This window comes from Triticum aestivum, chromosome 7B, assembly GCF_018294505.1.
Source record: "Triticum aestivum cultivar Chinese Spring chromosome 7B, IWGSC CS RefSeq v2.1, whole genome shotgun sequence".
Lineage (NCBI taxonomy): Eukaryota > Viridiplantae > Streptophyta > Magnoliopsida > Poales > Poaceae > Triticum > Triticum aestivum.
The window spans coordinates 337,989,321-337,999,782 of record NC_057813.1 but is presented as its reverse complement, the minus strand read 5'-3'; positions in this window follow the sequence as shown (position 1 = coordinate 337,999,782).

Here is a 10,462-nt window from a genome sequence, read left to right as displayed (position 1 = left end):
CCCTGGTGGCCACCGGGGGCTCACAGGTTGGACCAACACTCACGACGAGCACTGGCCCGGGGGGGATAATATAAAGATGACCCTCGAGAGCGCGACTCCCAAGGAAAAAAGGGCTAGGTGAGGCAAATGGTAAAACCAAGGTTGGGCCTTGCTGGAGGAGTTTTATTCAAAGCGAACTGTCGAGGGGGTCCCATAAATCACCCGACCGTGTAAGGAACGCAAAATCCGGGAACATAACACCGGTATGACGGAAACTAGGGCGGCAAGAGTGGAACAAAACACCAGGAAAAAGGCCGAGTCTTCCACCCTTTACCAAGTATATAGATGCATTAATAATATAAGAGATATTGTGATATCCCAACCAAAATCCTGCCCACCATGGAGAAATCTTCAACTTCACCTGCAACTAGCAACGCTATAAGAGGGCTGAGCAAAGCAGTAACATAGCCAATCAATGGTTTGCATAGGAAAGGTGTCAAAGGTTAGAGGTTCATGGCAATTTGGGATGGCTTGATGAGCAAAAGATAGGTAACGCAGCATAGCGATAGAACGAAGCAACTAACATAGCAATGATAGTAGTGAGATCCAGGGTAGCGGTCATCTTGCCTGAAATCCCGCAAGGAAGAAGAACGAGTCCATGAACAAGACAAACGGATGAAGCCGAACCAACCGTAGACGAATGAATCCTCACGATCGCAACGGAACAGGAACTATCGAGAAGAAGCACACAACATAGTAAACACACCACACATGAACAAGACATGATGCACAACAAGCATGATGCATGACAAGGCTACATGAAGCTACTCATGGCAAGAGATGATGCAAACAAGAGCAACACATCAAAGCAAGTTTAAATGAGGCCGGGAACAACATATAACAATTCCGGTAAGTCCTCATATGCATATTTCGAAATTGGTCCAGATCTGAATAAACCTTATGTTCAAGTTGTTAAACAGCAAGTTAAGATGCACCAAGATGATCTACACGAGATTCTAGTCAAGTTACATATAAAGTTCATTTAGTTCGGAGCTACGACCTAGAAGATATGAGCAAAACAAGTTAAACATGGCATTGATGCAAAATGCACCCAAACATCAAGCAAACACCTCAAAACATGGATGCAACATGATAATATGAAACTACATGCAATTCTAAGGAAGTTTCATATGAAGCACACTCAAAACCGAGCAACGGTTCAACACTCACACATGAAACACATGAAACAAATTTAAAGGACAAGCTGTCCAAAACAGCAACTAGGCATATTGCAAGCACCAAAACAACATGCTACAGCACCCCAACATAAAAACAAAAGGCATGGGCATGTTTTACAGGTAAAGCATTACAAAACATGAACATTGAGCTATCTCCAAAAATCACTAGAACATGCTCAAACACACATGGTAAGATTGCAAGTTATAACAATTTCAGACTTTGCAGAAAATAACATCACGATGCAATGTTTAGAGCTATCAAACAACATGTTACAGGAACTTATCATGGCAAACAAAGGCATGACATGAATATATTAATTGCATAGATCAAAAGTCCCTTACTGACCATAAGCCAAAAAGGATCAGAAAATATGATGACACCCACGTAAACATGGCAAGTTATATTACAGATTCAAACATGGCAGAAACAGAACTATGAAGGCATGTAGATGAGCTTGTGCAACTCACTACAGAGAAATACATGGCATGGCAAGGCACCCAACAGTAAGAAGACATATTTGTGAAGCTAAGAATGGAAATATCAAGGTCATAGGATGCATGGAACAATAGGAACAATCATGGTAACAACTGAACTTAATGTTAACAGGCTGACAGCAACATTATGAAGCAACTTTGGAGCAAGATATGAACAAGCTACATCAACCTATAATTGCAACCAGGGGCATTAATGGATAGAGCATGACATGTCGTTCAAGACATATTTATAGAACATCTCCAGATTATGCATAGAATGATTAGTAGCAACATGTTTATATAGCATCACGAAATAACAGATTCAGCCTAGCAAAACAACAACATCATGTACCCTACTTAACAAGCTTGAATCACTCACCACAAGTCATTGCATGACAAGATAAGCATAACATCATCAAGAAGACATGTTTATGAAACAACCCAAGGCAAGAACAAGTCCATAGCATGCAAGGATGAACTACAACAACCTTGGCCAAGTTGAATAACATGTAAACAATCTGCCAGGAAACATTTTGAAGCAAAAGTAGAGCACGAAAATGGCATGCTAGACTACTTCATAATTTCCAACAAGGCCATGAATGGATAGAAAATAACCATATGTTCAAAACATCCTTACTGAAGTATCTCAAAATATGCATGGATCTCTCTGTAGCATCATGTTTACGTGGCATCAAAATAACAGCAGAACAGGGACTAAAATCAGCAATATCACGAAGCCTAGTTTGCATGCTTGTGCTAGTCACCACATTGATCACAAAAATACATGCTAAGCACCACTGTAAAGAATACATGACATAGTTCAAAACACATGTAGACATCAACCTCATAGGATGCACACATCAATCATGGCAAAAATGACAAAAGAGCTTGTTCTGTTAACAGATAGCAGAAAACATTATGAAGCACTCTTACAACGATGATTCGGGCATCAAGATGACCTCAAATGAATATGATGCAATGTAATGAAATGATGTACTCAATGAGGCGAACAACTTGACATATTACACGCACGAAACGGAGCTACAGATGCAGAGATACAACATGACGAACATGGCACGAAAATGTGCAAAAAGCTTCGGGACTTAGTCGAATTTTGGACCTCGGGGAAAAGTCTACCGACCGCGGATCTGATCTGGAGTTCGCCGGAGAGTCGCCGGACTTGGACGGAGAGGAGGAAGGAGACCGGAGAGGGGCGAGGAAGAACGGAGGAGGCCAGATCTGCGGCGAGGGACGCCGGATCCGGCCGCTGGACGGCGCGCGGGGCCGAGGAGCTCGCGGTCGGAGCTTCTCCGGCGGGCGGCGGGGCTCTGACCGGCGGACGGCGGCAACCGGAGGCGCGCAGGGACGGAGCTCGGCGAGGGGCGCGGGGAGGCGTGGCGGGGCGTTGGAGGTCGGCGGCGGGGCGCGGGACGGCGGCGGGCGGCGCGGGCCGGCGGCGCGCGGAATACCGGCGAGCGAGGGGGCGGGGCGCGGGGCCGGGCGGGCCAGGCGGCGGCGGCGCACGCGCGGGCTCGCGTGGGCCCGCGGCGGCGCGCATGAGAGAGAAGGAGGGCGCGTGTGAGGTGGCGGCGTGGGTGTGGTTGGCGGCGGCGGCGGGGTGACGTGGCGCGGTGTGGTTGGCCGGAGCGACGTGGCTGCGGGGATGGACATGTCCGGCGCGAAGCGGACGCGTCCGGCGGCGCGGGGAGGAGCGGGGCTAGGGTTTGGACTGCGGGAATTTCGGGGGAGGGCACATATTTATAGGTAGAGGGAGATAGGAGTGTCCAAATGAGGAGCGGTTTTCGGCCACGCGATCGTGATCGAACGACCGAGAGCATGGAGGGGAGTTTGGTGGGTTTTGGGCCACTTTGAAGGGGCGTTGGGCTGCAAGACAAAAGAGGCTTCGGGCTACGCGGTTACCCGGTTAACCATTGGAGTATCAAACGACCTCCAAATGGCACGAAACTTGACAGACGGCCTACCGGCGGTATACCTAGGCCGCTTGGCAAGACTCGGGCCATTCCGAAAAAGTTTAATACCCGCACACAACAGGAGACAAAAGGGGAACGCCGGAGAGCATAGGAGTGCCGGATTGCAAAACGGACAATAGGGAAAATGAGTTCGGCTTCATCCGTTCGTCTTCTTCATGGACTTGTTCTTCTTCCTTGCGGGATTTCAGGCAAGATGACCGCTACCCTGGATCTCACTACTATCATTGCTATGCTAGTTGCTTCATTCTATCGCTATGCTGCGCTACCTATCACCTGTTTACCAAGCCATCCCAAATTGCCATGAACCTCTAACCTTTGACACCCGTCCTAGCAAACCGTTGCTTGGCTATGTTACCACTTTGCTCAGCCCTCTTATAGCGTTGCTAGTTGCAGGTGAAGTTGAAGATTTCTACATGGTGGACAGGATTATGTTGGGATATCACAATATCTCTTATATTATTAATGCATCTATATACTTGGTAAAGGGTGGAAGACTCAGCCTTTTGCCTGGTGTTTTGTTCCACTCTTGCCGCCCTAGTTTCCGTCATACCGGTGTTATGTTCCCGGATTTTGCGTTCCTTACGCGGTCGGGTGATTTATGGGACCCCCTCGACAGTTCGCTTTGAATAAAACTCCTCCAGCAAGGCCCAACCTTGGTTTTACCATTTGCCTCACCACCACCTATCCCTTTCCCTTGGGTCGGCCAACCCAAGGGTCATCTTTATTTTAGCCCCCCGGACCAGTGTTTGTCTAAGTGTTGGTCCGAACCGAGTAGACTGCGGGGCCACCTCGGGGCAACTCGAGGGCTGGTTTTACTCGTAGGATGTCTCATCCGGTGTTTCCCTGAGAACGAGATATGTGCAGCTCCTATCGGGATTGTCGGCGCATCGGGCGGCTTTGCTGGTTTTGTTTTACCATTGTCGAAATGTCTTGTAAACCGGGATTCCGAGTCTGATCGGGTCTTCCTGGGAGAAGGTCTATTCCTTCGTTGATCGCGAGAGCTTGTCATGGGCTAACTTGGGACACCCCTGCAGGGTATAATCTTTCGAAAGCCGTGCCTGCGGTTATTCGCAAATGGGAATTTGTTAATGTCTGGTTGTAGATAACTTGACACCAGATCCGAATTAAAACGCATCAACCGTGTGTGTAGCCGTGATGGTCTCTTCTCGGCGGAGTCCGGGAAGTGAACACGGTTTCTGGGTTATGTTTGACGTAAGTAGGAGTTGAGGATCACTTCTTGATCATTGCTAGCTTCACGACCGTTCCAGTTGTTCTCTTCTCGCTCTTATTTGCGTATGTTAGCCACCATATATACTTAGTCGCTGCTTCAGCCTCACCACTTTACCCCTTCCGTTCCCTTTAAGCTTTGCTAGTCTTGATACCCATGGTAATGGGATTGCTGAGTCCTCGTGGCTCACAGATTACTAGAACAACAGTTGCAGGTACAGGTTTATGCGATGATCATGACACGAGAGCGATGCTTGCTTGCGTTGAGTTCTTCTTCTGCTTCTTCGATCAGGGGATAGGTTCCAGGTCGGCAGCCTGGGCTAGCAGGGTGGATGTCGTTTGAGCTTCTGTTTGTGTTTCATCCGTAGTCGGATGTTGCTCTTAAGTTATTGTGATGTTGTATTCGTGTGGCATTGTATGCCTCTTGTATGTATCCCCATCTATTATGTAATGTTGATGTGATGATATCCACCTTGCAAAAGCGTTTCAATATGTGGGTCTATCCTTCGTGGGACCTTCGAGTTCCTTTTGGATAGGGTCGCATATTGGGCGTGACAAGTTGGTAATCAGAGCCTCGACCGACCCTAGGAGCCCCCTTGATTGATCATGTAGTTTGGCCGTTGTTGAGTCTAGAAGAAACTGTTTTCGGAGTCTACTTATATCGGAGAGTAGGAATTCTTTTTACTCCTCAGTCCCCTTCGTCGCTCTGGTAAGGAATCTTGACGTAGGTGTTTTGAATTACTTCTCTTCCCATTCAAATTTTTCTTTAGGATCATGCAGTTGGTTTTTTCGATCATTGGTTCTCTCCTCTTTTCATCCGGTGCATTTCTCGTCAAGTTGACTCGAGCCGCTTCATCTTTGAGCTCGATCCTCAGTTGTCTTCTTTTCCCACCCTTTTTCTCCTCAGAGCCGGAGTCTGTAATCGAGTATCCATCCTACTCGTGCGAAGTCTTTGCTTTCTTTCATCAATGATTTCAACCGGTGTTTTCTCTTCAAGATATTCGTCGTTTCCCCTTCCAAGTTGCCTTTGTTTTCCCGCCCTCCCACCCTTTTTCTTCCCGGAGCCTGAGTTTGTTTCGACCATCAATTTCATTCGTGTGGAGCCTCTTCAGTCTTTCGTCAATTGTTTCAACCGGTGAATTCTCGTCTCGTTCGTCATTCTTCATCTCTTTTCCTTTCCGGTGGACTCAATTCAAGTTTTTTCGGGTTGATCACATTCTTTTCCCTTGGATCAAGTGTTCTCCTTGCTCGTTCGCCTCTCGCCAGTTTGTCCTTCCGGAGTGTTCAAGACATCTCAGGAGATTCGTCTGAGTTCGAATTAATTCGAGGTTGTCACCTCATTCAAATATTTCAATTGTTCCGGTGCATCATCTATCTGTCTAATAATCCTTTTCAATGGTGTTTATTTTAGTGGGCCCTAACCCACAGGTCTTTTCCCAGGATCTTACCTGACTCTTCTATTTTCCCGGAGTTATTCTCAAATTCTTTTCAAGTCTGACGTAAGAATGAATTTCATCAGTCAGATGCCTTTCCAAGGTCGATTTCAAATCATTTTCATTGTTGGCTCAACCTCTTCGCTTTTTCATTCTCCCAGAGTATCTCTATAATTTTGGTGGTGTTTCCCGTCGTCATTTGAAGACCGAAGAAGAGTTTTTCCTCTAAGTCTTGTCTGTTCTCTCGAAGATTCGTGGTTCTAGCCTCGTGTTACCCTCTCGAATTATTTCATTTGTCAGATATTTCTTTTCTTACCTATCCGGAGTATGTCAGGAGTTCTTTTCCCGTTTCTTTTCACCGGAGGCCATCATTCCAGTTATCACTATCCAATTATCCCGGCGTATCTGTCAAGTCTTCTTTATCAGCTCGTTGTCTCTTTGTTCTTATGCATATAAATCCCCTCTAGCATATTTGTTCTTCTAATTCTTCCCGGTGATTCATTCTCTTTCATCAGTCATTGTTCTAATTCTTACAGTGGTTCGCTCTAGATTTCTCTTCCTTCATTATCGTATCTATTCATTCGCTCTCTCGTTGTTTTCAATCCTACCGGTGGCTCATTGAAGATCGTCACAAGTTTGCGCCATATCTATCTTGATCCTTTTTTACGAGAATAAGTAGTATGCCAAATCCGTTGTTTGTCATCAATTTAAATTGGTGAAGGATACACATACCGTAATTCTTATTATTGTTTCATCCGAGTGATCTAGTTTCTTCTTTCCAGAGTTGTTCATCATGTCACATTTCTCGGTTCGAGATGCTTCATCTTTTCTTTTCCGGAGTTCCAAGTTTTCCGCATTATCTCATCGCGAAGCTTCATCTAAATCATCACAAGGTTCACCTTGTGTTTTCAACTTCTCCTTCTTTTTATCATCCTTTCATTACCGGAGTTCTTCATGGAGGCTCTACATGATGGTTCGTCAAGGATTCTTTTCATTCTTCAATTGTTCTTAAAGATTTCTCTTGAAGTTATGATCCGCCAAGCTATACTCTAAAGTAAACATGGTGCTCAACACATGTTTTGTTTTGAGGCGTTCAAGTATTCTTCATCTTGCATTCCGAAGTGCAATTCTCTCTATTTTATCTTCTGAGGTGGTGTTATGTCACTCTTGACAATTTCCTTCATGTTTCATGATTCACAAGTTGTCAGGAATGACGTGTTTTAAATCCATCAATCTCTTTTGTGGAGTTATCTTGGTATAGATTTCACCTAAAGCCTTCCCTAAGGAATGTTGCTATGGTGGTGCTTATCAATGATCCAAGTTTTCTCCTATCCTCTCGGCAAAATCAGTTTTCATCTCTTCGTTGATCTCAAGCAAGCAATTGTTTTCGTTAGTGGCCGGTTGTCACCTCATAGTCTTGAGATGTTTTCCATAAGCCCACTACAAGCTTATTCTTTTCGTTGTTGGTTTTCCAACAACTCCGTTATAACCTTCTTAGAAGGGTGCTTTCCGAGTTCATTTGTGGCAGAAATTGTCATTTTCTTCTCCGTCCCTTTTATCCCAACAATCTAGCTTCTACTCTTTCGTTCCGGAGGCATTGTGATGTTGCTCTCTTCACTAATCATCTCGTTTTGTCAAGATCATGTTCTTTTCGTGCTTATCCATTTAACCAGAGTGTTGTGTTCTCATTCAAGCTCTTTCATCTTATCAAGTTTTGCTTCTCTTTTCAACCGGAGTGTTGTCTGAAATCTTTCTTACCCCTTGTGCCATTTTTTTCAATAGTTCCGGAGGCAGTATGTTGTTGATTTCATCAAGTATCCCCTCATCTTGTCAAGTTCATGTTCAATTTCTTCCATTTACAGTCGGAGTGCTGTCAAAATTATATCATTCTTATTCATTCTTATCTCGTTTCAACCAGAGTGGTTTCAATTCCTTCTTGTCCATTAAACTCTTGATTCATGTCTTTGCAACCTTCAAGTTCTCGTAATGTTCCTTGTTCCTCTTTTCTAACAGATTGTTTGCAATCTCGTTCATCTCTATTGTACTCTTTCTTTCAATTTGTTCAACCTCTCAAGGTTCTTTGGTTTCACTCGTTTTTCGTAGAAGCAACTTAGTTTACCTCTTCTCTTCCTCTTCCGTTTCTCTCTGGTGCCATCCTAGATCTCGGGACGAGATCCTCTCATAGTGGTGGAGTGTTGTAACGCCCCGGATGCAACTTTCCATATTCGTAACTCCGACTCTTGCCATTTCCGGCTATGTGATTTATTATTTCCTCTGTGGTTGGGTTTTTGTCTGTTATTTTGCATTTTGTTCTTGTTATGCATCTTGTCTCATGTCATCATCTGCATTTCATCTGCATGTTTTTCAAAACTTGCATCCGTTCGTGTTCCGCCGATTCTCTCCGTTGTCCGTTCCGAGTCCAGACCACACTCGCACGCGCCCGTGGCACCTCCGAAATATTATTTTATAAGTGGCATAAATATGTTCTCGGAATGGGTTGCAACTTGTCACGCGGTCTTATTATAGTGTAGACAGTCCGCCTGCCAAGTTTCGTCGCATTCGGAGTCCATTTGACTGCACAACCGTTATATATATAACCGCGATATAGTCGGTCTAGCGTCAGACATTTTCAATTCGGAAACTGTTGCCGGGCTGCCTTCTCTTCTCTCTTCTCAGCCCAACCCCCCCTCCGCACAGCCCATCTAACCCGGGTTAAACCCCCCTCCGACCGGTGTCGTTGGATCGTCATCGGAGGCTCTGAAACCCCTCCTAAACCCTAACCCTAGCCCCTAGCCTATTTAAACACCTCCCCATGCCATTTTTTGCCTTCTCCTCCCTCCTCCTCGTTTTCCGCGCCCCCAACCTGCAGCCAGCAGCTCCCACCTCCATTTCCGCACCCCCAGCCTCCTCCCGCCACTTGGCGCCGCCGCCCGCGTGCCCCGGGCTAACCGGAGCGCGACACATCGCCTCCCAGCACCCCGCGGCCAACCCCAGCACGCCATGTGTCCTCCCCTCGCCTCTCCACCGCTGCGGCCCGCCAGGAACCCAGATCGGGCCCTGGGAAGCCCATCTGGGCCCGAGGTGCCCCAGCCTCCCGCGCCCGTCCGCTTGCCTGGCTCCTCCCTGAGCATCCGGATTTGTGCCGCCGGAGTTCTCCGTCGCCGGCGAGCCTCGTCGCCGCCGCCAGGTCACCGAGTCCACCAGCAGGCCAGGTGCCGCCGCCCCTGCCCTCCTTCTCTCCTCCTCGCCCCGTTCTTCCCTCTGCTCGGTCCTCTCACCTCTCTCTCTCCCTTCGCATGCCACCATGGACGCTGATCCCGTCGAGCTCTCGTCGCCCCGAGCTCGGCCTCGGGTTAGATCCGGCCGGAAACGGGGCCCAGCCTCCTCCCGTGGCTGGATCCGCCCGTCCCCGTCCTCTCCTCGCGCCGCCGGTGGCCCCCGTCGCTGCCCCGCCGCCGCCTGTGTCCTCTTCTTCCAGGACAAGGCACCCGCTCGTCCGCTCGTCGTGCGTTGACCGGCCCCCAGCCCCCCCTCGTTCGGCCCAGCAAGGCCCAACGGGGACCGGCCCAGCCGTGCCCAACGCAGCTCCGCCTGCCCCAAGCCTCCTCACCGACCGGGCCATGGCCCATGGTGAGCGCCAGATCCAGCGCCCCCTTTTTTTTCCTGTGCCAGGACGATTTTATCTATTTTTCCAGGATTTACAGTTTTGCAGAAAAGTCCCTAGAGTTCATGCATTTAATAACTCACAAACCGTGCACCACATGTAAATAATTTATATATGTAAAATTCTCAAAAAATTGTGTAGATTAATAATATGCCACTTTCATCTATGTTAAAAATGTTTAACTTGCTGTTTGTTTAAATTTGCTTATATTCCATGTTAAAATGCTTTAATTCATAACTAAATAACCGTAGCTCGGTTTCTAATAAACTTTATATGTAAATGGGGTGGGAAAATGCCTAGATTAACATGGTGCACTTTATTTTCCTGTTTAACTACATTAAAATTGTGTTTAGGGCAGAACAGTAGCTAATTCATAATTTGCACATGGGGATTTTCCAGAATTGTTGTTTGTTGTTCCGGCCTCATTTAAACTTGCTTAGATAGGTAGTTTCTTCA